Raw genomic sequence first — 23,122 nt, forward strand, 5'->3', positions numbered from 1 at the left:
GCAGTGCGCGGGCCTCTCACTATCGCGGCCTCTCTTGTTGCGGAGCACAGGCTCCAGACACGCAGGCTCAGTAGTTGTGGCTCACGGGCCTAGTTGCTTTGCGGCATGTGGGATCCTCTCAGACCAGGGCTGGAACCCGTGTCCCCTGCATTAGCAAGCAGATTCTCAACCACTGCGCCACCAGGGAAGCCCAGTTTGTACCTCTTAATCTCCTACCTCTATCATGCCCTCCCACTTTCCCTCTCCCCACTGGTAATCATTAGTTTGTTCTCTATATACGTCAGTCTGTTTCTTTTTTGTTATATTCACTACTTTGTTTTGTTCTTTAGATTCCACATATAAGTGATAAAATACAGCATTTATCTTCTCTGGCTGACTTATTTCACTAAACATGATACCCTCCAGGTAGGAGTGGTGTGCTTTTAAATTATAGTAATGAGTGACTGCTGGTCAGGCTGTGTTGTGTCCCTCAGTTGTGTCAGGGAAAAAAAAAAGAACCATTGTAAAATAGATCTAAGATAATACATGAATGAATGAATAAAGATGTTTAGACTAAAAGTGCTAAACCACATTCCATGTAAAATCAATCAAGAGATATCCACACTTAAGAAAAGGAAAGCCTCCTACGCTTGGTGGGAATGTAAATTGGTACAACCACTACAGAAAACAGTGTGGAGGTTCCTTAAAAAGCTAAAAATAGAGCTACCATATGATCCAGCAATCCCACTCCTGGGCATATATCTGGAAAACACAAAAACTCTAATTCAAAAAGATACATGCACTCCAATGTTCATAGCAGCACTCTTTACAATAGCAAAGATGTGGAAACAACCTAAGTGGTCACTAAAAGACGAACGGATAAAGATGTGGTATATATGTATGTATATATATACACACACACACAATGGAATATTACTCAGCTAAAAAAAGAATGAAATTTTGCTAATTGCAGCAACATGGATGGACCTAGAGAATATCATACTAAGTGAAGTAAGTCAGACAGAGAAAGACATAATATCTTTTATATGTGGAATCTAAATAATAATACAAATGAATCTATTTACAAAACAGAAACAGACTCACAGACGTAGAAAATAAACTTATGCTTACCAAAGGGGAAAGAGAGTGGGGGAGGGATAAATTAGGGGCATGGGATTAACATATACACTAATATATATAAAATAGATAAGCAATAAGGATTTACTGTATAACACAGGGAATAATATTCAATATCTTGTAATAACCTATAATGGAAAATAATCTGAAAATAGGTATGTGTATATATATATATATATATATATATATATATATATATATATATATATGAATCACTTTGCTGTAACCTGAAACTAACACAATATTGTAAATCAACTATACTTCAATTAAAAAAAAGAGAGAAATCCACACTTAGGCACATTTGGACAAAATTTTTGTACCAAACGATTAAGAGAAAAAAAATGCTACCATATCCATTTTCTTCCCTTAAAAAAAAGAAAAACTACCTAAAGCAAACAAATTAAAAAATCAGACTTCTCACAAGCTTTTCTTTTTCTGCCACGTGAAATTCCTATGACAATGAAGCAATGCTTTCAGAATGCTAAGGAATGAGGTTGAAATCCAATAGCACTTAGCTCTGTTGTCACTCAGGGAAAGGCAATACAAAGACTACAATTCGCAAGCACTCAGAAAGGGGGCCACCTATGTACCCTTTAACAAAACTCCCCAAGATGGACTAACAAACTTTTGGTAAGTTTGTTATTGGTAAGTCATGGAATGAAACGATTGGTGGTGAGTACTAAAATCAATTAAAATTGACATCCTTTTGACCAGCGGCAGCATAGTTTATTTTTTAACATCTCCATCCTCTATACGACAAAATTAGTTTTAGTAATAATAATTAAATAAAACAAATAATACTGGCCAAAAAGAAAATGTAGACAGTGAAAATAGTTTATTAAATTATACATATATAATTATACTAGTAAAAAAATTACATTACAAAGAAAGAGAAACATGGATTAGTATTTTTAAATTACAATGATGTGTGTTTTTGGTCAAAAAAGGAAAAAACTTGTACCTACATATTGGTCAGTCACAGTAATGAATTAAAACATTACAATTTAATGTCAGCCTGATGGCAAGTGTCTCAGGTTTGATTCTCCAAAGGAAAATAATCCTAATCCTGTATTTTTACTAAAAATCAGTAGATGGATAACTTAGATCCTTGGCTAGTTTGATTTGGTATTCTTTTATCTTGACCTCTAGTAAGAATACTGCAAGGCTTTTATAAAGGATATAACTTATACTACCAGAATCATAAAAGATACTAAAATAAACACATAAACAAAATTATGAATAATATATATATAATGAAGACAAAAAAACCCATTACAATTTAATAATAATTGCAAAAGACTAACAAGGTTAAAAACAAGAAGCAAGTTTTATTTTAAAGATAATATTAGAATTCAGTAAAACATTTCATGTATAAACTAACTTTTGCATTTGCCAATCAGAAATATTCACCTTGCAGTTTGCACTGTTTCACTCTTTTCTATTCTAAATACCAAAAGTTCAAATAGTCACAAAGAATGCTGGAAGTCAACCCATGTTCTGATTCTTTGTCTTTGCAATCACCGTAATACTTAGGTCAAATCTACTGCTTAAACACAGGCGTTTGTGGTACCACAGGGGTTGGAAACACAAACTCGGTCCCTAAAGTGAGTTGGAAAAATCCTGAACCGTTATAAAGTTACCTTTGAAATGAGCTTGTGTGTGCCCGTGTGTTGGAAGCCCAGTATATAACTGAGAATTCTTGTACTTGATGCCCATGTAGAATACAACGTTTACTAAAGGACAAGTCATAAAATGTGCTAAGTTGATGTCTATATGTGTCTTATTAAAATTCAGGAACCTCAGCAATTGTTTAGGATTTAGGCCAAAGATTTTTTTTCAGGGAGGAGTATTTTATCACTGGCTGTTGACATTTGCTGGAACATGGTGATAATAAAAAGCAGACAACTTTTAGTTGGTTTCATTATGCTCCCACTGCTCTGCCCTTGGGCAACCGCTGGTTTTAATAATTCTGGTAAATCTGGGGGTAAAACTGAATGCCAGGCCCTGGGTCTCTCTTTTCCAAATTATCCTCCAAAGAAAGGACTGTGGTTTAATCAGTTAGGATTATACTCTCACTCCATGTATCAGGAAGCCAGTACAGTGGTTTAAGCAAGTGAGGGGAATATTTTTTTCTCGTAATGGACAGTGCAGGACTGTAGAGTATCTCCGTGTTGCCATCAGTGATGCATGCTCCCTCTAGTTTTTTGTGTCAACATCCTTCATTTCTGTCTTTTTCCCTTAAGCTCAGAAAGTAGCTTCTAAACCTCAAGATCCTGCGCTGACATTCCCCTCAACGTGCAGCAGGAAAAGCATAGGCAAAATGCTCATAACAAGCAAAATCTGTCTTTTTTTTTTAATGAGGAAAACAGTAGCTTTCCTAGAAGCCTCATTCATCAGATTTCTGCTTACGTCTCATTGGCCAGAACTTGTTATCCTAATTGCAAGAAAGAGTTCAAAATAAAGTGTTTGGTTTTGTCTTTGTTTTTAGCTGGGCTTATTGCCATCCCAAATAAAACTGGGCTTTTTTTTGAGAGGGAAGAATGGATATCATTTAGGTAAACCCTCTGGAGATTAAGGGCTAGCTATTAAATTCTTTTGTTGCTGTAAAAGTACTGAAATAAACAAACTTGGGGGTATACTTGAATTTCCCAAAAGGAGAAACCTGTGGTTAAGAATCACTATAATTTTCATGCATAGTTCCAGTGCTATTACAGGAGAAAAATCCATGCTATGTTCTGAATGTTTACATCCCCTAAAGTTCATATGTTGAAATCCTAACCTCAAAGATGAAGATATTATGAGGTGGGGCCTTTGGGAGGTAATTAGGTCATGAGGGTGGAGCCTCCATGAGTGAGGGGATTAGTGGCCTTATAAAAGAGACCCAAGGGAGCTCCCTTGCCCCTTCCACCATGTGAGGACACAGGGAGAAGTTGCCTTCTATGAGGAAGTGGACCTAACCAGCCTCCAAATCTGAGGGTGCCAAGACCTTGGACTTCCCAGCCTCCAGAATGGTAAGAAACAAATTTCTGTTGTTTGAAACCTACTTACTCTGTGGCATTTTGTTATAATAATCTGAATGGACCATCCATATAAACAAACCATTTTTTGAAAGATGCTTAATTCTGTTGTAGTAGAAACTAGAATTGCTCTGGGTCACAATACTTCATGTTTCTACTTTAAAAAAAAATTTAATATACTTTGTATTTTAGTATTTTTCCCCTTGTTACTTTCCTTTTCTGTGACCAAGAAAAAATAAAACAGTATATTACCTTATTCAATCACCATGAGTATAAGTTCTAAAGACTATTAAATCCAGAAGCAGGCCGCTGCAAAGGTAAATACTGACACCTCTTTTTCTGTCCACCTGTCTTTCAAGTTCTTGAATTTGCCTAGAATTAAAAGCAGCTGAGGCCCTGGTAGCACTATTTATTACTTGCCATTCACTTATGAGTCATTGGTCCCACCTGCAAAGCAACTTGTGGGAGGAAGGAGAGAAGCAATGGTCATTCTTTGGATGGTGTTTTTAATGCTAGAGCTCCCTAACATTGAGGAAGTTCTTCATTTCATCCAGTCTAGGGCTTTCCCTTTCAGTATTAGGCCCTTATTTTCTTGTTTTGCCCTTGTTTTCTTGTTGTGAAGTGAAGAACATATTTTTTGGTGAAAACTTGCATGATCAGATATCTGTTTCCTTAATGTCTCCCACCTCGGAAAATGGCATGAAGGATGAACTCAGGAAGAAGGATGAACTCAGGAGAAAGGATGCTAGAAGAAAAGTCTCACATGCTGCAGCAATAGAGACTGAAAGAAGTTTCTGATCATAAAGACTTCCACATTTCTAGAGGGGGAGTAGGTGGGGTCAAAAAGTCTCCACTGCCAAGCTCAAGAAACCACCACTTGTTGGAGACAAATTTGTGGAGCTGAGAATGGTCTCTCTTAAAAAGACCCTTCTTAAAAACTCTGGGTGATCTACAGATTCAATGCAATCCCTCTCAAACTACCACAGGCATTTTTCACAAAACTAGAACAAAAAATTTCACAATTTGTATGGAAACACAAAAGACCCCGAATAGCCAAAGCAATCTTGAGAAAGAAAAACGGAGCTGGAGGAATCAGGCCCTCTGACTCTATACTACAAAGCTACAGTAATCAAGATAGTATGGTACTGGAACCAAAAACAGAAATATAGATCAATGGAACAGGATAGAAAGCCCAGAGATAAACTCACACACATATGGTCACCTTATCTTTGATAAAGGAGGCAAGAATATATCATGGAGAAAAGACAGCCTCTTCAATAAGTGGTACTGGGAAAACTGGACAGCTACATGTAAAAGAATGAAATTAAAACACTGTCTAACACCATACACAAAAATAAATTCAAAATGGATTAAAGACCTAAATGTAAGGCTAGACACTATAAAACTCTTAGAGGAAAACATGGGCAGAACACTCTATGACATGAATCACAGCAAGATCCTTTTTGACCCACCTCCTAGAGAAATGGAAATAAAAACAAAAATAAACAAATGAGACCTAATGAAACAAAAGCTTTTGCAGAGCAAAGGAAACCATAAACAAGATGAAAAGACAACCCTCAGAATGGGAGAAAATGTTTGCAAATGAAGCAACTGACAAAGGATTAACCTCCAAAATATACAAGCAGCTCATGCAGCTCAATATCAAAAAAACAAACAACCCAATCCAAAAATGGGCAGAAGACCTAAACAGACATTTCTCCCAAGAATATATAGAGATTGACAACAAACACATGAAAGGATGCTCAACATCACTAATTATTAGAGAAATGCAAATCAAAACTACAAAGAGGTATCACCTCACACCAGTCAGAATGGCTATCATCAAAAAATCTACAAACAATAAATGCTGGAGAGGGTGTGGAGAAAAGGGAACCCTCTTGCACTGTTGGTAGGAATGTAAATTGATACAGCCACTATGGAGAAAAGTATGGAGGTTCTTTAAAAAACTAAAAATAGAACTACCATACAACCCAGCAATCCCACTACTACTGGGCATATATCCTGAGAAAACCATAATTCAAAAAGAGTCATGTACCACAATGTTCATTGCAGCTCTATTTACAATAGCCAGGACATGGAGGCAACCTAAGTGTCCATTGACAGATGAATGGATAAAGAAGATGTGGCACATATATACAATGGAATATTACTCAGCCATAAAACGAAATGAAAAAAAGGCTCTGGGTAAGGGTCCCCATTTTGCTTTTATGTGGAATTTAACACTAGATAGATATACATATACAATACGCATACATATGCACATACATATAAGATATACATGGATACATAGATATACATATATACATATATATATAAGATATACATATATTGATACAGAATAGATATAGATATAAATATCATGTACATATATGTATAAGATATACACACGTACATATACAGATATAGATGTAGATATATAGATATAGCAGACTATGATTACTCCAGTAAAGAGCTGGCTTTGAACACCCAGGCCTCCACTCCAGCTGATGTTCTAAAAGCTTGAGCACATCACATAGCATAGCCATCTTCACAACTATATTCTAAAACACCCCTCTCATCAGATTCTTCCCAGGATAAGAACCAACAGTGACAAAGCATGGTGCTTCATTGCTACCTCATTATACAGTGAATACCATGGGACCATTTGAAAGAATGAGGTAGATCTTTAGGACTAACAGAGAAAGACTGGTACAGATATGGAGAATTGTGTTGTGAAGTGAGCAAAGGAAGTTGCAAACTTCTTCCTTGAACAGAGGAGACTTTGTTGTTTTTTTTTGTGGGGGAGAGGTGATTAGAGTATGCACAGAAAAAATTCTAAGGGAATCTACATCAAAACGTTACCTTTTTTTTCCTTTTGAAGAGGTCATGGGGAAACATTCTATTTTTTCTATGTTACATGCTTCTCCAATGTCTTACGTTTTTATTCAAAAAATATATGACCTTTGAAATGAGAAGAAAACTAGATGTGAATATATATGCATACATATATTCGTATTTTATGTGTAACATGTTTTCTAAAACTCACTTCCTTACAAGATCTGGCTTTGCCTCCATACCACCCCCAGACCTTCAGCTTCAATCAGCCCCTTCCATGCCATGTTCATTTTCCCCTCCACACGTTTACTCCTGTTATTCCTTCTGCCTGGAATGCCCTCCCCTGAGCCCTTAATTATTCCAAATTCTACTCACCTGACCTTCAAGGATGGCCCAGATTAAATTCAAGGGTTTCCTTGAAACTCTTCCCCCAGCTCTCAGTTCATTCAGACTTCTTTCCCCAACTTTTATAGTGCCTTTCAAACTTCAGTGTGTTTAAAAATCCGCTGGAGAGGGACTTCCCTGGTGGCACATTGGATAAGACTCCGTGCTCCCAATGCAGCGGGCCTGGGTTCAATCCCTGGTCAGGGAATTTGATCCCACATGCATGCTGCAACAAAGGAGCTGGCAAGCTGAAACTAAGGAGCCCTCGTGCCACAACTAAGACCTGGTGCAACCAAATAGATAAATAAATATTAAAAAAAAAGTTATTAAAAAAAATCCGCTGGAGAGATTGTCAACCTGCTGTTTCCCCACCCCCAGAGATTCCAAGTCAGTGGGACCATGGTAGGGCCCCAAAGTCTGCATTTCTAATGATACTCCCAAGTGATGTTGATGTTACAGGTTGTGGACCACATTTATAGAGACACTAGACTAGAACCCAACAACTTAGGACTCATTATATCTGTTGCCCCATTTATTTTATAAAGCATGTATCTTTTTCTATAGATTGTCAGTTCTCTGTAATAGTGGGCACCTTGTGTTACTCTCTTCTGTGTCTTTTGCAGCTTAAGAGCCAAGAGCTGTTCATAGGATACATGTTAACTGAGGCTTGGAGGTCTGCAGGTTTTCTCAGTAATTTAGTCAGGGGTAGAGATTATGTAATAATCTGCACTATTACCAGGTCCAGAAAATTTTCTGATCCTGGTTCTGAACCTGAATGCATCTGGAATCCATGCATGTGACCATGTGAATTTACATAGGTTAAGGGACAACAGACATGCCATCCTCAAGAGGACAGTTTCTTTTTTTTTTTGTGGTACGTGGGCCTCTCACTGTTGTGGCCTCTCCTGTTGTGGGGCACAGGCTCCGGACGCGCAGGCTCAGCGGCCATGGCTCACGGGCCCAGCTGCTCTGTGGCATGTGGGATCTTCCCAGACTGGGGCACGAACCCGTGTCCCCTGCATCGGCAGGCGGACTCTCAACCACTGTGCCACCAAGGAAGCCCAAGAGGACAGTTTCTTTATGGAGCCTCAGATTCTCTGAAAATACAACTTTATAGTATGACTTTCTTTCTTTAATTTCCAAACTGTTCTTAATTAGTGGAATCCCAAGGCTGGCTGATGCAACTTGAATATAATAGAGCAGTCTGAATTTAGGTGGCTATAACTAAGTGTGACAAATGCAAGTGTGCAATTGACTTCTAGCCTAAGTTTTTAACATGAGTGATGGGCTTGGTCAGCCCACTCTTTGAATGCCTCATGCCACTCAGTGCAAGTCAAGGGACACTCACCTGGCCCCATATAGGCCAGCCTTGGTGGCCATCTCTGCAGAACAGCCCAAGCAACAGAATACACACCCAATCCGTGCTGCTACTCTGCATCTGCCAAGGTCCACCCTTCTTTCTCCAACCAGTAGAGAAAGTCCCCAGTTTTCATGGGGACCAAAGACGATTGGAACAATCCTACTTACCCATCTCTGTCCCGGTATGTCTGGAATGCTGAGAATCTCTAATCCTTGACTCCCCTCTTTGGCTATACACCCTATGCTCTTTCCCACTGGGTCTTGATGAGACAGGAGGCATCATTGAAGCTTGTGTGTGTTTATTTGTGCCTTGTGAATCTATGTTACTGCATAAAGATCCACTCATTAGGGGAATAAGAATGTGCTTTTAGTTCTACCCCTGAAACTGGAAAATTAGTCTTTAATCTCATAGGAAAGGAGCACAGGCCTCTATACTGATATGGGAAAATATGGGATGTTGGTAATTCCCAAAGATAATAGTCATGGGAACCTCTACGGCAACAAACTTTGTTTGAAAAATTAAAAATAGGCAGGCACTCAGGTCATAGACATTGTTCTCAGCACTGCGGATATAATGATATACAAAACCAGCCATAGTTATTGCTTATAGAGCTTATGATTATTCTCATGACATTTACAGTCTCATGAGGAGGTAATTATACATAACGTAAGCCATTCAAATAAATGTAAAAGTTTAATTACAGTAAGTGCCGCGAAGGAGTAGTATATGTTGTTATAAATGCATGAAATAGAAGTTGTCAGGACTTCCCTGGTGGTCCAGTGGGTAAGACTCCACGCTCCCAATGCAGGGGGCCCAGGTCTGGTCCCTGGTCGGGAACTAGATCCCACATGCATGCCGCAACTAAGAGTTTGCATGTTGCAACTAAGAAGCCCACATGCCACAACTAAAAAGGTCCCGCATGCCTCAACGATGATGCCGCGTGCTGCAACTAAGACCCGGCGCAGCCAAAATAAATAAATTAATAAACGTTAAAAAAAAAGTTGTCGACCTAGAAAGGGTAGTAAGGGAAGACTTTCCTGAAGACCTGACTACTGAGCCGAGAGTTGAAGGATGAATGGAGAGTAAGAGGCAAAAAGTATCCTGGGCATAAAGATGTACAAAGAACCTGTGGCAGGGATGAGCAGGACATAATCACTGGAAAAGATCCCAGTGGCTGGATCAAGTAGCTGAAAGAAGCATGATGCCAGATGTTGCCAGAGAGGAAGAAAGGTCCACACCATGCTGAGTCTCCTAGATAATATCAAGAATTCTTACGGGTAATAGGAAGCCACTGAGGTGTTTAGATTTCTGTTTTGAAGGAGTTGCTCTGGCTGCTGTAGGGAGAATGAACTGGGAGGCTGATAAAGCTGGCTAATTATAATACGGCAGTTTGAATCCAGGTGGCCATCCTAAGTTTGAAATGTAAGTGCATGACAGACTTAAAAGGAATAATGGGACAAGTGATTTTTCTGGAGAAGTAGACCCCTGGAAGATGAGCAGAAGCGGCAAGCTAAAGGGGGAGTTGCTTGGGGTGTCATTCTGCTTTATTCTCACTGAGGGCTGCTGTTTTCAATGACAAGTTTCCCAAAACCCAAACGGCCACAAACCAGTAAGAGGAAGTGAGGGAAAATCACCTTGGAATCAAAAAGAAAAAGACAAAGATGTTTCCTCATTTTGAAAACCGGAGTCCAGAGCAGGAGGGGTCCACACCAAGTTTTTGCGAAGGTCATTTTGCAGTATGGCTTTGCTGTCAGTATCTCTAAAGACGGTCCCCAGAAATAAAGGGGCCAAGAAGGGGCTTTTCTAGAACCATTAGCAGGCCCCCTCCCACACAGCTCCATTAGCGGGCCTTATTAAACCAACTCAGACAAAGAGCAAAGATGCCCTAGTTAATGGAGAGTCTCCGATAATTGCTCTGCTCAGCCGCTTCTTTTAGGGTCTGAATGGCCTTTAAATAATGTTTCTCTTGCGGTGGTCGCAGACAATGACCTAACAATCTGCTTTAAGCGGTGCCAATCCCATTAGCTGAAGAATAGCAAACTCTGTGTGCCCATGAGTGAGTGAGTGTGTATGTGTGAGTGTGTGTGTTGAGGAGCTCAGCTTATGGTGGAGATCAGATTTACATGTTGCTTTCTTCCTCTTTTCCTCCCTTCCTTTATAAACCCATCCCTCCCAGGAATCAAAGGTATCACTGTGTTTACTGGGTCATCTACTGGGTGAAAATCTATTCCTGAAAATGGCAAGGGACCCCCTCAAATGGTTGCAGAAGATGCCTCTCATTCTTATTTACTAAGCACTTTTCTGTAGGATGTGATTTTCAACTTATCTCTGCCCTGTAAAAACTTCAAGTCCTGAACCACAATCATGCAAAGAATATAGTCACCCCAATACATGTCTACTGTTCAAAGCTGAAAAGCTTTATAAATGTGGAAGAAAAAGAGTAGAAGACAAAACTAATAGGAGGGAACGTTGAGATCTTTGGAATATTTTCCCCTGTGGCCCCCTCTCCTGATGCTTGCAACTCTTTTTTGTTTTTTTAAAAAAAAAATTATTTATTTATTCATTTATTTAATTTTTGGCTGCATTGGGTCTTCGCTGCTGCACATGGGCTTTCTCTAGTTGCAGTGAGTGGGGGCTACTCTTTGTTGCGGAGCGCAGACTTCTCATTGTGGTGGCTTCTCTTGTTGCAGAGCACAGGCTCTAGGCGCGCGGGCTTCAGTAGTTGTGGCACAAGGGCTTCAGTAGTTGTGGCTTGCAGGCTCTAGAGCGCAGGCTCAGTAGTTGTGGCGCACGGGCTTACTTGCTCTGCAGCATGTGGGATCTTCCTGGACCAGGGCTCGAACCCGTGTCCCCTGCATTGGCAGGCGGATTCTTAACCACTGCGCCACCAGGGAAGCCCTGCAACTCTTTTTTCTAACAATGTTGACAAAAAATTAATCAGTCGATCTAAGAAAGAAATGGAAAATTTTATTCAAGCCAAATTTAAGGATTATAACCCAAGAAGAGCATCTCAGAAATCTCCGAGAACTGTTCCCCCCGTTAGAAGTAAAGGCACAGTAAGGTTTTTGAGACAGAGGGCTGTACATCAAAAGGCGTATTATTGACAGTTCACATAATCTAGATTTAAGCATCATCGTGGGGTGTCATGTGACCACTTACAAGATCAGGAAGGAATGTTCTCTTTAAGGAGTTGTCTTGTTTATTCTGGGAGAATGTTGCTCTTTATGGTTGAGCAGGTATTCCTGCCCATGGGGGAGGTTTGGTCGATGCATGATGCGGATACACAATGCACAGTGGGGGGGGGGCCAAAATGCAGAGAAGAATTTTTTTTGTTTAAATTTTTCTTGTCTTGCCATAAAATATGAATTTTATTTCACAACTATGTAGTTATATTTAAAAACAAATTATGTCCTGGGCAGAGCATGTGGGAAAAGGGCAAGGTTAATTTGGGAAGGGTCAAATGCTCCAACATGAAAGTGTGAAGACGTTCAGTCATGAGCAACTTTGTAATAAAAATGTGTAAAACAACATTCAGATACACAAAAGTGAGTCAACTCTGGCTGGAACCTGCTCTTTGCCTACAGAACTTTTTCAGAGGTTCCAGAATGGTCTAATTCAAGTTTTTGAACAGAGTGTGAAAACAGGCCAGCATAACAAAGTGGGATGACTCCAGTTACACAAATACATGGGAGTGAGTTATGCGCAGCTCAGCGAGTCTCACAAAGCATCCCCAGCACACACACACACACACACACACACACACACACACACACACACACACACCCTGTTTGACAACTTCTGGAAAGAACAATTACACTGCAGCCAACAGGATAAAAGCTATTTTCTGATTCTGGGTTCTAGAAAGACACCATAGGCCAGGAAATATTCTGCTTGGAAAAAGTAAGAGGATGTTCCATTCCATTCTCATTCATTTTAACATCTACCTTTCATTTTAGTGACTGTGAACAGCTTATGTATAGGGTTCCTTCTGAATAATTTAATTTCTGATGTTATTTAGTTTCAAAAGCATGAATTTACAAAGTGATATCTATCTGAGAGATGTTGGTTTCTAGTACATGCACCATTAACAATTTACCTGTTGGGTAATGGCTTCATTTGCATTATAATTCGTTAAAATGTGTGAAATGAGGACTCCTCCTGCAGGAACTGAAGAAAGTGTTTTGGGCCTTGGGGCTCTTTTGTATCAGTGATTCCCATTCTGGTGAAAAGGACTCTATAGTGTGAAAGTTCATTTGGGTGTGTGGGGAAGGAGAGAGAACTTTTAGAACAGATAAGAAAGGAAAAGGGGATCCAGCTCTTAGGGATAGGCTTGAACCTTGGGTTAGAGTTTTTCTTTAAAAAAAACAAGCTTGGGCTTCCCTGTTGGCGCAGTGGTTAAGAATCCGCCTGCTCTCAACACAACTAAAGAAAGCCTGGGCGCGGCAACGAAGACCCAACGCAGCCAAACATAAATAAATAAATTTATCAAACAAACAAAAAACAACCTTAAAAATTACTCTTAAAACCAAATTGAACTCTGGAATTCAATAGTCTTTGACATTACAAATATAAATTTTTCATTAGATCTTACTATGGACTATCATGGCGTTTGGTGCTGTGAGTTATAACGAGTATAATAAACATAATCCATCATCCTAGACTTTGTGGCTAGGTCATAATTCAGTGGTCCTGATACCCAATCCAGTGCCTTTTCTAGTATAGCAAAGCCTCTTTTATGACATGATTACTTTATCATAATTGCATAAGTACTAAAGATGGAATATTGCATTATAAGGGTTGATCCCCAGTAGAACTACCAAGTACTACCCTTAGATCTGGGCAACTGGGCTGCTGACCTGGGCTCTGTGCTTTAGGTCCTCCTCTGGCTACATCTCTTTCTGGACAAGAAGGTGACTACTTAGAGCCTCCTCCTTCTAGACCAGGTTCCTGGGGCATCAGAATTCCCTGTACCAAAGCCAAGAGTCTATCTCTAGAGCTGCACAGGCTTTTTCCCCAGGGCTCCCTGGGTGCTAATCCAGCTGCCAGGGTGTTCTCAAAAGCCTGAGGAGTAACTATGGCTGGGAAAGCTGTAAATAAAGTTAGGCATGGCAGCCGAGGTGTCTGCATGCACATATTTGGAGCTTTGTGATGCAGGACAGGGTCTGGGCTGGAAAACTGAAGGCATCCATTTGTTTTCTTGCCCTGGCTCTTGTAAATATCCGGATATACCTGCTCAGCTCCCCGGTTCTGGTGAAATGAACTTTGTATGTATGTATATGTGTGTGTAATTTTTTTCCCCACTACTCTGTAATGTAATATCTTCACGTTTAGCTCCATGAAATTACAGCTCACTTATTGGGGGCCTTATATTGCCAAACACTAATACAAACTTTTACTGTGAATTAACTTATTCAAAACTCTTTGAGGTAGATAATATTATTACTATTATTACATTATTATTATTGTCACCATCCCCATTTTACCTATGGGGAAACTGAGGCACAGAGAAGTAAAATAATTTTGTGAAGACCTGAGAATGAATAAGTGCCAGAGCCAGGATTCTAATTACAAGACAATGCAGCTTCTATTCAGTCTCCTTTGCTTTTCTACCACAATTCTACTTATCCTTCAAGGTAGGCTCAAGCCCTTGGTTTTTTGTAGAGGCCTGTCTGAGTGGCTCCATCCTCCCTCTAATCTTCTGAACTTCTGGAATTTCTTTTGCCTTTATCACTTGTTGGGTATTTACTGTTTTGGACCGCTGGACATCTTTCCATCTAGAGGTGAAAGATGACTCGACTCTTGACTGACAGTTAGTTGAGTAGGCAGGTGACTTGTTTCCCAGAGCAAGCATGGTGGACTCTGTGATGGGCTTCCCAGATCCCCTATCAAAAAAGGACTCATTGCCCCAGCTGCTGGAAGTGGTGTCGGTAGATTGCCTTCAGTGGTCAAACCCTCCCAGGACTGTATCAACTGCAGAGGGCCACCTTGCCTAAGACCGTGCTCCCTCTCAGAGTAGCCCACATCCACTGACTGATGGATGTGGACATGGAAAGACCTGGCCGTCTTGGTCAGTGGTGTGCTGGAGCCAGCTTCTGCTGGCTCTTGAGACCTGACTGTGCACATCTTCAACCCCATGTTCAGTGACATGACATCCAGAACTTGAAATTAGGCATCGTGTGGTGTTTACACCATGGAAATTGGCAGACAGTAACAAATCAGCGCTTTTGTTTTTTCAGGGTCAATTTGCCAGCACACCACTTGTTCTTGCCCCGATTCAGGACTATTCTAAAGCCTCTGACAGGCCCCTCTGTCTCAGGGGTCTTCATGGGGGTGGCAAGGCTGCTGTTGGGCCTTACAACTCTACCTTTCCCTCTGTCCAGTTTGGCTCTCACCCCTCCCATACACATGTGCTGATCCCACGGGCACTCCCTGCATGCTGAACTCTCTCAGAGTTTGATTCCTGGGAACTCAACCTGCAACTTTTTTTTTGTGTGTGTGTGAGTTAAGTTTTATTTGGGGCAAAATGAGGACTATAGCCAGGGAGAAAGCTTCTCAGGTAGCTTTCAGGTCATATGTTGAAGGGTAGCAACTCCTACAGCTCCTAATGCTGTTAAAGTTTACCTAACTTTGCAGGTTGCTTAGGCATTTTATCAGCAATGCTAGGTTTTCCCAGAAGGAAGTTTAGAATATATCATACAGAAAGGTTCTGTCCCATGTCAAGATTGAAAAAGTTTTCCTTTTACAAGGTTTTAACTTTCTGGACCATTCCATGAACAGGTAAGCTCTTAATGGAGGCCTCTGGTTGGTACTAACCATCATACAAGCCACCATGAGCCCATGAACCACCTACCCGGAGAACAATGAATTCCTGTAATATGTGCTTGTTGAATGACTAAAATGAAGCACATTCAAATTGCCCAATTAAAGACGTTTTTCTGTAAGATTCTATCACTTCTTCTTGAACTTTCTGGTTAAAAAAGACATAGTATGTGGTAATAGGGTGGGGAATCATTGAATATTTTGCTTCGTTGAAGGCTTTTCACTATTTTTTTCTGTTTGCCTACTTGTAGAAGTGATAGCAAAAGACTCAAAAACATATATGGCCTGATCATTGGCTAATCAGAAAGAATCCTGCCTCTCATGCAAGAGAAGGGTCAGGTATCAATCCTTTGGGTGTTGAATCTTAGGATGGGTGGGGAGGGAGTTCCTTGGAAAGAGACTTGGGACACTTAGGAAGGTGAGGGACAGAAGCTAGTTACCAGCTTGTATGCAACCGTTTCAATATTTCAGCAATGGGGTGCCCTTGCGGGTGCCTCCCAGCTGAATAGCAAGCTCAGTTGTACTTTAAAGCTGCTCCATTTATGACGTTAGTATTCTACATCTCAAATGCTTTTAATTTAACTGACGAGACAAACACATATTATTATATTACTCTTAGTGAATATCCCAATCATCTTTACCTGGACGTATCTGTGCACGTGGGGTGAGGTATACTTGGCTTGCAAATTCTAGGCTGTAAATAGCACCAACATTTTCTGATTAAGTTTAAAATATTTTTTGATGCAACTTTTGTTTAATTTCTTGGAAGACAGTATTGCTTTATTGAATCTGGACTTGACCATTATTTTATAAAGGAAAGCTAAGATGAAAAAATTTTAATGAAGAGATACAATAATAAAATCTCCTTACATGTCATTTGGTATTTCAATTTGTTTTAATGCACATTTATTAAGATCATTTACTAGGTACCAAAAGTGGTGTGGAGAATACAAAGATGAATAAGGCAAGCTCTCTGCCTTTCAGGGGATGCAGCGGTGATATAATGGGGGATCCTAAAGCAGGATAATGGGGATGAATGGAAGAGTATCCAGGACTGGTAAAAAAATGTAAGTCTGGAGTATAGAGTGGGAGAAAAGAAGTATTCTGGAGATAATTCTGGAATGGTGGAGTATTAGGATGCTTTCAGGTGTAAATGACAGAGACCAACACAAACCACCTTGAGCAAACAGGGGTTTAATTGGCAGTATAACTGCAAAGTCTAGAAGGTATACATAGGTGGCCCTACGGATGTGGGGTAATAATGGTGTGTCAAGGTAGGGTCATCAGCTGTAACAAATGTATCACCGTAGTGCAAGATGTTGATAGTGGGAGAGGTTGTGCGTGTTTTGGGGCAGCAGGTATCTGGGAACTCTGTACTTCTCTGCTCATTCTCTACAAAATAATGTCTATAAAAAAAAAAAAAAAGCAGCCGGGGCTTTTGAATAGAGACATGAATTTAAATATTTAAATTCAGAGGAGCAAAATGACCCCTGCTGACCAAATGGAGGCCTGAGAGCCAGCAACTGCCCAGCTGAAATCATTCTCAGCCTTTGACTTTTCATCCCTTTTCTGGGATCGCACTTAGAATCTATATTAGTGATAATGAGTAAATCTAGTCATTCTGTAAATGTGGCTGTTTAAGGCATTTTATGTGCCAGACCCTGTGCTTAATGCATGGTGGGAAAAAAATCACAAAGCATTGGCCCTGCCCTCCAACTTCATAGACTGGTATAGTTTTTCTCAAAGAATAGTCCAATAAGGAACACTTTGAGGCACTTGCTAAAATAACAGAATTCAGGACTTTTTGTAGACCTCCAGAATGAGAATCTATGGATGTCTGGTCGGGCCACTCAAGATGGCTGTTCTCTTGCTCTCTGTACACCCTCTGCTCTACCAGTGCCTGCTGCACCTACACCCTGCTCACATGACTGACCTTCCTGTGCACTTGCCCCAGGCCCCAGCTGGTGATTGTTCTGATCTGAGGGGTGGCGAGGGGTGTGCCCCTCTGCTGGTTTCCCTGGTAACCCATGAGCCAACCTGACACTAATTTCCCCTATAATTGGAAATTTCCCCCTCACTCCCGGGCCACCCCCTCACCCCAAAACTGGGCACGTGACCCAAGAATTTGCATTTTTAACAAGCATCCAAGAGCCTTGACGCTCAAAATGTGGCATCACCTGGGAGTTCTCTAGAGGTACAAAGGCCCCACCATAGACCTCTTGAATCATGATCTGCATTTTAACAGGATCCCCACACATTAAAGTTTGAGAAGCACTATTCTAGAAGATTGTGTTACATGCTGAAGTTTGAGAATCAGTGGCCTGGGAAGACTAATGAGTATATAGATGAATTTGGCACAATGTGATGAATGCATTTATAGAGGAACATGTGAGTTCCTCTGGGCATGTTTAAAGGATCAGGTTTCTCTGTCAGAGATTTCCAGGAGAGGTGTGATGCCACTTGCTTCTTAAAAAGCAAGAAGTTGGCCAGGCTAAAGGGATGGGGCAGGGGTGACAGTTCTCATCAGAGGAAACCCAGTGTCAAAAGTCTTGAGGCAAAAGAGAACACTGCATGTTTAAGGAACAAGAGATGTATCTCGAATTGCAGTATAAGTTTTCAAACATTAAACTCTAAACATCAACCAAAAGAGATATTTTTAAAAATTCAGTGGCTAAAGATGCTCTTCTTAATCTTTAAGGGAATGCAGGAATCAGATTTTTCGAATCTTATCATGATGTTTCTCTGGCCTCCTTGGACAATTTTTGTGTGTGTGTCCATCTCTTCATTCATTCATTCAAACATATATACATGACACACTGTGCTTTGTGCCTATTATGTGGTGGTGAGCGAAACCAAAATAGTTTCTGCCCTCAGGGAGTTTATAGGTGAGGCTGGAGTGGGAGTGGAGAAGCCAATAAAACAGGTAAATTTTTAAAATGTGTAATTATAAATTGAGAAAATGGCTAAGTGTGCTATGATGGAGAATAAAGCAGAAGACTTCAAGGAAGGTCTTCCAGCCAGACTGAGGTAGGAGATAGATGGGCCCTTGGGCTGGACAGCTGCTGTTTGTCAAGTGGAGTAAAATTGAAGCTTTGTTCTCACTCCAAGGGCAAAGCTAGTGGCAAAAGCTGAGCTCTGCTAAACTAAAGAGATAAGACAACCACTCCTGAGGTCAAGGAAAACTTCCCTGTCTGTGCATGTGCAGAAAGGCTCCTTGAGGGTCAAAAAGGGAGGGAGCGCCACCACCACCCCGTAATAAGTGTGGACATACACCCACAGGCTTTTGCAATGGGATCCATCTTAGAAAACAGTTGCGTGCAGCCCTCCTCTCCTCCCCCCCGCCCCCCACCGTCTATTGGCTAGGACTCCTGATTTTCATCCAGGCTACCCAGGTTCAATTCCTGGGCAGGGAACTAGGATCTCTCTTCAGGACCATTCACTGCTGTCTCTCCGAGATCAAGACCACCCTATCCTCTTGCAACGTGGCCAAAGTCACTGTGTGTGGGGGGGGTTGGAGTGTCTCACAAAGGAGCACTCAGGTTGCCCACCAGTGCGCGTACACACACACACACACACACACACACACACACACTTTCTGTTTTGCTGGGAATCCGAATGGGGGTTAAGACCTCCTCTCAAAACCATCCTCTTTCAACCTGCTGGCTACAACATGAAAGGGGAGTGAAAATTGATTTTCATCGCAGCTCCAAACCTGAAATGTGAAGCAATCTCTAGGTTCTAATAGTTCTATTTTCAGAAAGAACTTCTCTCTCTAATTCTCTTAGCCAAGGGAGCTGCTAAATAACAAGTCTGGTGCCTGACATGTTTCAAGTGAAATTTTCAAATTGCAAACATCCGTCTGTGCGTTGGGAGGAGCAGTGAGGAGACTCTGCGGCACATACTATTGTTTTCAAAAAGTGTGTGATGAAAACTGTGCGTAAGAAAACAAAGAGATAAGGAGGCCAGGAGGGTGCGGTCAGGCCCTGAGTGGCGCTGGGTCCCTAAGGCAGGAAAGACGAGTCCTTGCGGCCTGGAACCTTGTGTGTCCGAGTCTCGCTTCCTGAGCTGCTGGAAGGAAGCATTTAAGTGTGGGACCGCAAGAAGCGCTTGTAAACAGAGAGCCGGGCCGGAATGGTCGGTGGCCGAACGGGCCGTGACCGTGAGGAGAGCTGGCTGCCAAAGCCGAACCCCAGCCAGAGGTAGGCTGCAGGCCCCGCAGGTGAAGGGGGAGAAGTAGCCGGAGGCCAGGTGAGCATCTGCCTGCTTCTGTGCTGCCTGACTGGCCACTGCGGGAAGGGTGTGGGGATGACAGCATTGTGAGTATCCGAGAAGCTCCCTGGGGTAGCGGTGATTTTGCTGTTTCTTCCATGCTCTGGTTTCTATTTCATCCTGGAAACTGCACAGCAGTGCAGTGGATAATAGGTGAGGGGAGACTGTATGATGCGTTGTCTGTTTATTTTTATGAATCAGGTATATAAGTAGAAAGCAGTTGAAATAGCTGACCCTGTTCAGTGTGTTGTTTTTAGTACCCCGCCGCCCCTCCTGGGTCTTAGAAACCAAACCTCAGCAGAGCTTTTAACTCACATCTAACTGGGGCTTTCAGACTACAACGACTGTTCCCTCTGTTGACCTTGTTCATTTTTAATATACAGTAAATGACGCTAGTGGCTGATGACAAGCATGATTTGGTCTTCCATGAAAGGATTACTAAGCTAAAAGATCGAGATAAGGACATTTCAGACCCACTCCTCAAATAAAATGTTACTACTGAGATTTACAAATGAATGACAAATTGAGACTGGTCTAGAGTTATAGCTTGCAAAGCAGGACAGATTTGAATTTACTAGGTTAAACTGAGATTGAGCTATGCTGTTGTAAACTAATTTGGAAGTTTTTTTCTTCTTAGAAAAGAGAAATACCTGGGTTTTTTTCCTTTAATATTATAATTTCAGTAGTCATAGTGAATTGTGATTTGTATTCATTCATAAGATACTTTATAATAAAATACCACACGTAAATTATAATTGGCGCACCTTAAGATATAAGGCAATTTTTGTTTCATTAACTTCAAAAACAAATGCCTTTAACCAAAATTGGGCTAAAAGGTCGGTAGGCGTGTGTCACCTTGGTCACATAGTCTAACTTTTAGTTACTAGAAGAATATTAGATTAAATTGCTCATAGAAAAGTGTTTTAAAGTCATGCACATCAAGGAAATAATATTAATGTCTGATGAGTTTGTCTTTCAGTGAGTATTTTCACAATGTAATTGTTCATAGCAAGAACTAAAAAGCCATTCTGGGTTTGAATTCCTGCTTGGTCACTTCCTATTGTGTAACCTTGGGCAGTTTATTTGCTATGTTTCTTAATCTGTAGTATGGAAATAATAGCAGTACTGATTTCATAGGGTTGTTATGATGATTAAATGAGTTAATATTTTTAAAGTTCTTAGAACAGTGCATGTAGTATTTGCGATATACATGTTTGTTAATAAATACATAAAATAAAGATATACCAATGTTGAAAGTAAAATGGTGGTTGCCAGGAGCTGGGGGAGGGGCGAAATGGAGAGTTCTTAAATGGGTATAGAGTTTCCGTTTTGCAAGATGAAGCATTCTAGAGATTAGTTGCACAACAATGTGAATGTACTTAATAGTTTGGAACTGTACACTTAAAAATAGTTAAGATAGTAAATTTTATGTAATGTGCTTTTCCCCACAATTAAATCTTTTTAAAATACCAATGTTAGCAAAGTCATATACAATCATAGGGGAATTTGTTCCAAGACCCCTCACAGATACCAAAATTCAAGAATGCTCAAGTCCCTTATAAAATGGCGTAGTGCTTGCATATAACCTCTGCTACGCACGTCCTCTGGTATAATTTAAATCATCTCTAGATTACTTATAATATCTTATATAATGTAAATTCTGTGTAAAGAATTGTAAATTCTATGTAAATAGTTGCCCAGTGCCCAGCAAAATTCAAGTTTTGCTTTTTGGAGCTTTCTGGAGTTTTTTCCCCCCAAATACTTTCGGTCTGTGGTTGGTTAAATTTGCGGATGTGGAACCCAAGGGTATGGAGGGCCGACTGTGTTCAGAATCTTTATTAGCACGCAGCAGCCCCATCCTTAGTTGTCTTTGCCATTGTGAAAATGCAACTTCTGGCAGTCATCAGTAAGATTCACTTATTTGGTAAATTCATGAAATTAAGACATCATAAAGAGCACAAACAAATGATAAGAAACAACATCTAATACCCTATGGCAGGCACAGTTCTGAAAACGCCCCTCCACCAAGATTGCATACCCTCATCCCCGGAACCCGTAAATATGATGCAGTATCACTCCCTCGATCATGTTTCTTTATATGGCAAAGTTGAATTTAAAATGGGGAAATTAGCTGGTGGGCCAAATCTAATCAAAGGGGCCTGTAAAAGAGGAGAGCATTCTCTGGCTGGGGATATCAGAGAGATCTGAAGCCTGAGAAGGACTGAACATGCTGTTGCTGTTTTGAAGATGGAGGTGACACTTGAGAAGGAATGGGGACAGCCTTGAGAAATGCGGGAGCCCTAGAATTGCTGAGGGTGACCCAGTGTGGAAACTGGAACCTCAGACCAAGGGTCAACAAACTGAATGAGCTCAGAACTGGATTCTTTACCAGAACCTTTAGTTAAGAACTCAGCCTAGGGCTTCCCTGGTGACACAGTGGTTGAGAGTCCGCCTGCCAATGCAGGGGGACACGGGTTCGTGCCCCGGTCCGGGAAGATCCCACATGCCACGGAGCGGCTGGGCCCGTGAGCCATGGCTGCTGAGCCTGCGCGTCCGGAGCACAGACGGGAGAGGCCACAACAGTGAGAGGCCCGCATACCGCAAAAAAAAAAAAAAAAAAAAAAGAACACAGCCTAGCCAATGCCTTGATTTTAGCCTTGTGAAAGAGAGCCTGAGCAGAGAACCCAGCCAACCCCACCCAGCCTCTCACCTTCAGAATTGCGAAGTAAGAAATGGGTGTTATTTTAAGGTACTAAGCTTGTGGGAATTTGTTACACGGCAAAAGAAAACTAATATGACAGGAACAGACTACCCATACAAGAGAAAACTAAATGGCTAATAGTCATATGAAAATGCATTCTCTTTCCATTAATCAAAGAAATGAAATGGAAACAACAGCAAGGGACCATTTTTCCAGCTCTCAGATTTACATAGATTTTTTAAAATTCTAGTTCTCCGCATCAGGTAGTGTGTAGTGGAGCAGACACTCTCAGATGCTGAGAGGGGTGCGCAGATGTTAAACCTTTCTGAAAAACTCATTGGCTGAATGTACGAAAAGTCTCACTAAATGTGTTCACCTCTCGATCCAGTAGTTCCACTCCTAGCAGTCTGTCCAAAGGAACTTATGAGAAATATTTTAAAAGTTAATGTTCACAAGTGCCTAATATGGCTTTGGTTAGAAAAGTCAGATATTGGCAATAGTCTAAATGCCCAGCAAGAAGGGAACAGTTTAAATAAATTATGCTATCATCAAAAGACATGGTGTTATACAGATTTGTAAAAGGATGTTTATGAAGAGTTTTAACAGTGTGGAAAGGTATTT

At 40.8% G+C, this 23,122-nt stretch overlaps 1 protein-coding gene across 8 annotated transcripts in view; it reads left to right on the plus strand.

The window, feature by feature from the left end:
• Nucleotides 1-19,633: 19,633 nt before the first annotated feature.
• Nucleotides 19,634-23,122, plus strand: part of PLEKHM3 (pleckstrin homology domain containing M3) — a 194,567-nt gene continuing 191,078 nt past the window's right edge. For 6 of the 8 annotated variants that reach the window (XM_060106882.1, XM_060106880.1, XM_060106881.1 and 3 more), the window contains exon 1: nt 19,634-19,779. The gene's annotated coding sequence lies outside the window, so the exon portion shown is untranslated. The remainder of the gene's footprint in view (nt 19,780-23,122) is intronic. The other 2 variants (XM_060106883.1, XM_060106884.1) reach the window with 1 other exon arrangement.

Source organism: Mesoplodon densirostris, chromosome 8 (genome assembly GCF_025265405.1).
Source record: "Mesoplodon densirostris isolate mMesDen1 chromosome 8, mMesDen1 primary haplotype, whole genome shotgun sequence".
NCBI lineage: Eukaryota > Metazoa > Chordata > Mammalia > Artiodactyla > Ziphiidae > Mesoplodon > Mesoplodon densirostris.